The sequence below is a fragment of the Ctenopharyngodon idella genome, chromosome 14, assembly GCF_019924925.1.
Source record: "Ctenopharyngodon idella isolate HZGC_01 chromosome 14, HZGC01, whole genome shotgun sequence".
NCBI classification, from domain to species: domain Eukaryota; kingdom Metazoa; phylum Chordata; class Actinopteri; order Cypriniformes; family Xenocyprididae; genus Ctenopharyngodon; species Ctenopharyngodon idella.
The window spans coordinates 20,902,571-20,907,570 of record NC_067233.1 but is presented as its reverse complement, the minus strand read 5'-3'; the positions used below and the strand labels follow the sequence as shown (position 1 = coordinate 20,907,570).

At 36.2% G+C, this 5,000-nt stretch overlaps 1 protein-coding gene across 2 annotated transcripts in view; it reads right to left on the bottom strand.

The window, feature by feature from the left end:
* stx18 (syntaxin 18) overlaps window positions 1-5,000 on the bottom strand; it is an 11,633-nt gene that overhangs the window by 4,982 nt on the left and 1,651 nt on the right. The window lies entirely within an intron of this gene.

The window sequence follows — 5,000 nt, the reverse complement described above, 5'->3', positions numbered from 1 at the left end:
CTGCATCAATATTAATTCAAGAGAAACGACAGCACAACCTGAAAGTGACCCACACACACAGAGACTGACAGACGGAGTAAAGAGATGTTTTGCTAACGCTGCTGAAATGTTTCTGCTCCTTTAATAACAGCAATTATGTAATTGCTGCAGTTGTAGAATTTGACCTGAACAGAATCACTTAATAGTGACTCAAACACACACACACACACACACACACACACACACACCGAGTTCTCAGGTGAAACACACTCATGACATCAGCAGAGGTCTAATCCTGGCGGCTGGAACAACACCATCAGACGGGTCAGAGGTCAGAGGTCGGCCGCTGTTCACACACTCATTTTCATGAAGCTTTAAGAAATCAAACGTTCACAGCAGCAGCTTTGAGCCTCGAAAGAGTGTCTGTGATTCATCTGAACGTCTGACAGCAAGAACCAGACAGAAACAAAACAGAGACCTCAAGATCACATGATCACAGACAGATCACATGACTACAGACGGACAGACAGACGGACGAGCAGTCGGACAGACGGACGGATGACTTCATATTAATTTTTAACCTTGTAACTTCATATTAACTCTTCATCATCATCATCATCATCCAGTTTATCTTTCTTTGTCCATCACACCGTTTGGTTTTATTTGTATATTTGTAATTGTATGCAAATATATTCATACAATACAAAAGTGAAACACACTATATGTCCAGAGACACGTGGATGAATGTGTGTGATGATTTACAGCCGTGTCTGTCACTGACGCTCACGTCAATCCGTCTCTTTCGGGAAGATCCAGCAGATGTTAAACAGGGATGCAGGATTTGATCCCATTCAGACTCAGAGCATCAGTGAGTCGCTCTGCAGTTTCTGTCCTCACCAGCAGAGAGCAGCAGTGACCTGCCGTCATCTGAACGAGTGTGTGTGTGTGTGTGTGTGTGTGTGTGTGATTCCAGCAGTGGGCCTGGAGGCCTTGCAGGAGGGCAGAGGGATCAATTGCTCTGGTAATTTAAGAGCCTAAAGAGCAAGTAATACCTAAACAATGAGCCCAACGAGTGTGTGTGTGTGTGTGTGTGTGTGTGTGTGTGTGTGTGTGTGTGTGTGTGTGTGTGTTGGGGGCTAAAGGAGACAGTCTGCCTGGCTACATTTAATCTCATCATCAGAGACCCTCCGTTTACCTCACACACACACACACACACACACACACACACAGACACAGACACAGACACACACACACACACGGGGCGAGTGTAAAGGTGGATTCTGTGAAGTCACGCGTCCGTTCACTTTTCCTCTGACCACGTCGCCATAGAAACCTGATAGCGATCACTGGTGACAGGGTTTGGGTCAGTTTGGGGTTTTTGTCGCCGGTTCAGTTTCCACTCGAGGGAGGAATCGTTCCTGCGGTACAATACTCTCTTTATGAGTCCGACAAACGCTTTATGATGTTCCACTTTATTGGGCTTTTGAAGCCGCAGGATTAAAGGTGACTGTAGTTTAACACAGAGAACTTCAACACGAGCACACAAACACAAATCAAGTTTCATTCAACAACCACTGAAATACCATATCAACACAAGAGAGGAAATCATGCTTCGATAAATCAGAATTATGACATAAAAAGTCAAAATTATACTCATGAGATGAAAAGCTGAAATTATGACTTAAAAAAAAATTGAAATTGACCAAACATCATCATTATGAGACAGTCAAAATGTTACAAAAAAGTCATAATTATGAGATAAAAAGCTGAAATTATGACATACTAAAAAAACTGAAATATATCTTTTTAAATTGAAATGATAATAATAGTAATAATTATGACTTACAATCCCAACTTTTTAAACGTCATAATTGTAATTTATATAAAAGCATGATTCTTCTCTTCCACAGAAAACAGATCTGAATCCAGCGTCGCTCGTACATGAACCCGCGCTCATGATGAATGACTCACTCGTTTGTTAATCTTAAAAACGAATGTTTACAATTCACTTATTGCCGTTATTGAACGAATTTACCCCGAGAGCTCAAAGAGTTTGTGTTGAATTTGCAGAGCTGATTAAAGTGATTCAGTGTTTACAAAAGATTCATTCAGAAAACCCACCGCGAGCTGATTGAACCAACAACACAAACACAAACATCATCATCATCATCATCATCATCATCAGAGAACATCAGGCAGTGATTTCACCTGAGCCGCCCGTCACTGGAGACGGCAGCAAATCACATTCAGCAGTTTCTTCTGCAGAACTAAATAAACTCATGTGGATGTTTTTGTTCTCAGATGTTAATCATGAAGAAATAAAGAACAGGAGCTCTGACAGAATCCAGAGAGGGTTGTGCATTATTGAACAAAACCTCACAGGCTTCATAATCCTCAACATCACCACATAAATTAATAATAACATTTTATACAACTACTACAAGTATCATTTTATCTGCACACTTACATAAGGCCACATATACTATATATCAAATCTCAACTGTGTGTTTGTTTATATTGTAGAAAAATGTAACTATATTACCGTCCAGATCTAATCTGATAAATGTGACTATAAGGCTTGAAGATATTAAGATATTATAAACATTAACATCATGATTTTGACTTGAATTGATTCAAGATCAGCCTTTTTCTGACACTCATCAACACTTCAACATACTACATCAAATTATGGCATACTAAATACAAATTATGACATAGAAATTAATCAGTAAAGTCAAAATTATGGGATAAAAAGTCATAATTATGAGAAAGTCAAATAAAAAGTAAAAATTATGAGATAAAAAGTCAGATAAAAAGTCATAATTATGAGATAAAAAGTCAAAATTATGAGATTAAGTCAGATAAAAAGTCAATTATGAGACAAAAAGTCAAAATTATGGGATAAAATATCAAAATTATGTTACAATTATGAGATAAAAAGTCATAAAGTCAAAATTATGATAAAGTCAGATAAAAAGTCATAATTATGAGACAAAAAGTCAAAATCATGAGATAAAAAGACAATTATGAAATATAAAGTCATAATTATGAGATAAAGTCAGACAAAAAGTCAAAATTATGGGATAAAATGTCAAAATGATGTCAAAATTATGAGATAAAAAGTCAGATAAAGTCAAAATTATGAGATGAAGTCAGATAGTCATAATGAGACAAAGTCATAATTATGAGATAAAACGTCAGACAGATAAAAAGCCAAAATTATGAGATGAGATAAAGTCATAATTCCACTGCCGCTCATCAGCTCAGATCAAACTCGTATCACAGCACTTTATTTGACAGTTTCAACATTCATCAAAACATCTTCTAACTATAATGAAGAGATTCTGTGAGCTGAACGACTGCTCTGGAGTCAGTGGTCAGTACTTCAGAAGACGGACACATAAATGACCTTTCTGGATCCAAATAAACACTTCAGAATGACTAAGTAGATTCAGAACAACTGCATCTTTATGTTTTTATTATATATATATATATATATTTGTCAGAGTTTGGTTAATTTTGTAAGTGTAAAAGCCGTTTTTAAAAGCGGGCGTCCACACGAGCTACAGTTCAACTGAACGACGTACAGTATGATTCACTGAATCTGTGTGTGCATCTGGTCACATTCATAATTATAATCTGAATAAATTCACATTCTTCACATCTCCAGCGAAACATCAGCAAGTTCTGCTGGTGAATCCAAACACGTCAATAACACGGAGAAACGGGTGTTCAAGACGAAAACATCTGCCAAAGAAACACAACAGAGCGGTTTATTTTTCAGGTTCAGATCATCAGAGCGCTCGGGTCATTCTGCCGTTTTTGCAGAAACATCAGATCTTCCCATCGTTCAGACGTCAGACGGACACGTCCATCAGAGGTGAAGGAATCCCATGGGACCGATTCGGTTTCCATCAGTCCATCAAGCTCTCCGTGAGCACGAAAACATTCAGACACGTTTGACGTTGTTTATTTTCCTTTCCCATTTTTATCTGTCTTGTGAAGCGTCGCCGGCTGAAGAGAAGCCCAACATCTGCTGAGCATTAGACCCGGTTCTGCTGGACTAATCTAATATTCACTGGGTTTTGATCTTCCGCCTCTAATCACCGGCCGACCGGGATCGGCTTTCTGAGAGAAACTGTTAGAAAGCCCAGCGAAAATGTTATTGCAGCATGTTTATGGAGTCAAAACTGAGCAAGAGCAGAAACACACGATCAGGTCGCAGCGGCCCTCGGCACAGACAGCAGTTCCTATAGGAGCCAAAGAGCCTAACTCCAGACAGGTGTATTTACAAGAACACTAAACAAACAATCACCACCAAAGTAGCAACAACATGTGCTGCTCCAGCGGCCCGAACGGATCCACGAGACACGGTTACGCCGACAGGATCGGTTAACAAGACCGGGGCTTCAGACGGGTCCGGGGAACGGTTTAGAGAAAAACAGTGAAAATTTAAAAATAAATGAATAAAAAGATTAAAATAAATAAATAAATAAAAACAAATAGATTAAGATAAATAAGTCTTAAATAAATAAAAAATAAATAAATAAATAAATAAATAAATAAATAGATTAAAATAAATAAATAAATAGATTAAAATAAAATAAATAATAAAAATAGATTAAGATAAATACTAAAATGAATAAATAAAAAGATTTAAATAAATGCAAACTAGATTAAAATAGATAAATAATAAAAGATTACAATAAATAAATAGGATTAAAATAATTAAAAATAGATTAAAATAAAAAATTATACATATACATATACATACATATATATATATAAAATAACATTAAAATAAAAATTTAATAAATGAATAAAATAAATAATAAAAATTAGATTAAAATATAGAAATAATACACAGTACAGAACTATAGTGGTTAGGGGAAAAAAATATTAAACTAAATATCTTCTAAAACAGGCCTAATATTTGACACATATTTACAATATTCTAAGTATTGAAAACCTTCGGGGGAAAGTGAAGTGGTTTTTATATATAAAAATATACAACTTCTTTT